Below are 1,684 nucleotides of genomic sequence, written 5' to 3'. Positions count from 1 at the left end.
GCGTTTTGCTGAAAGCTGAAACGGGGTTCCGGTTTTGGCTGCTGGAGGGAAATTCCTTTGCTGATTGGCTGTTGCGATGACGTCAGGATGATGTCCTTTTGGGAGAGCCCTCGTTGGATTGGTTGGTTGCCGGGTTACGGAAGAGCCTCGAAGTTTGTCTGAGAGAGTCTTTTGCTTGGCTTTAGGCTTTGAAGTTCGGCAGTCGCGGAGTTTCAACTGAAGTGTTTGAGTTCTGGAGTCTCGCTTGTGTGATGGGAGCGCTTGTAGCGGTCACCAAAGTGAAAGCCAAAGGTCTTGAGAGAGAGAGAGCGAGCGAGCGAGCCAGCTTTGTGTCCCTTTTTAAGCAGGCTGACTTTTGGTCCGCCCCACGACGCGATCTTCCAATCGGACGCTGTTACAAGGCGGAGCGTGCATACATTAACCTGATGCTTCAATTTATCATGTGGGGAAATATTTCTGCGCAGATTTGGTTGATACTTATAAAAAGGGTTGTAATTATGCGCAGGTATTTTGCATACACAGTAATCGTAATAACTAAAAGGAAAAGTTATAAGGCAACGATTACGATATCATGGTTTCAATAACACATCACACAGAAAGCATATTATTTGGGAGAATATTTTTCCGATACTTTAAATGATTTTAAATGATTGTCTTTCAAACTTGGTCCATGCAATGTCTGCGTTTCCTCTGCTAATAGAGAAAAGAAGGGAAGGGGAATTTCCTGAGGTCCATACACATCACGCGGTGGTTTGCTGAGTTTGATTTAATCACATTATCACTGTTCTTTAGGTCCGTTGTTTTGCAAGCCTGAGGGTGTGATTAAATTACTCGTTCTCTTCCTGTTGGATGTAGTAGTTCATTCACTGGCGGTCACAAGACATCACGAGGTATCTATAAGTTGTAGTCCTGATACAAAAGATCTCTGTGTTATCTCTTGATTAGATTGGTTCGTCATCTCATGATGAGTTGTTTCTGTGGCCTATCAGTGTCCGTTCACGACAGAAATCCCTACACCTACAACAACTTCTGAAAGTGAACGGTAGTGTTTTACTCTAGCGTTACATAAAAATGTCATTTTAACATAAGTTTAGGAACTGAATAATAAAAAGGAAAAATACAACACCGCTTAGTATTTACTCTATGAATTAAATATTCTTATTTAAGCTAAAAAAATGTTATTAAGGTAAGAGCAGTGAGTTATTTTCTCTTTGTCTTATGTTCATGGCCCCAAATATTGCAAGCCGTAGCGATATGCATATTGTGATATTTTGATAATTCCGATATATTGCACAGCCCTAATATATATTTATATATATATATATACACACATACATATATGCGTGTGTGTGTATATAGACTCGATAGATCGATAGATACAAAAGTATTGTTTTTATTTATTTTTTATATAATTATATATTAAAAATTATACAATCAACTTATAACTTTACTAAAAAAATCTATTTTTATACTAATGTAAACATTTTTTTGTAAATATGTCAAATATTTGTGCGAATTACATATAGTTTTTTAAATATATATTTGTGAACATGTGTTTTTAAATTGTACATACATACACATACATATATATACACATACATATATATATATATACACATACACACATACATATATACACACATACACATATATACACATATACACACACACACACACACACACA

General features: G+C 36.3%; 1 protein-coding gene across 1 annotated transcript in view; it reads right to left on the bottom strand.

Moving 5' to 3' along the window:
* The window catches only part of LOC107671796 (zinc finger protein 697), a 6,679-nt gene that overhangs the window by 4,016 nt on the left and 979 nt on the right, over nt 1-1,684 (bottom strand). The gene's annotated exons all lie outside the window — the stretch shown is intronic.

This window comes from Sinocyclocheilus anshuiensis, unplaced genomic scaffold (genome assembly GCF_001515605.1).
Source record: "Sinocyclocheilus anshuiensis isolate Anshui unplaced genomic scaffold, SAMN03320099.WGS_v1.1 scaffold1491, whole genome shotgun sequence".
In the NCBI taxonomy this organism is placed as follows: Eukaryota; Metazoa; Chordata; class Actinopteri; order Cypriniformes; family Cyprinidae; genus Sinocyclocheilus; species Sinocyclocheilus anshuiensis.
This window is presented reverse-complemented; position numbering and strand designations above follow the sequence as displayed.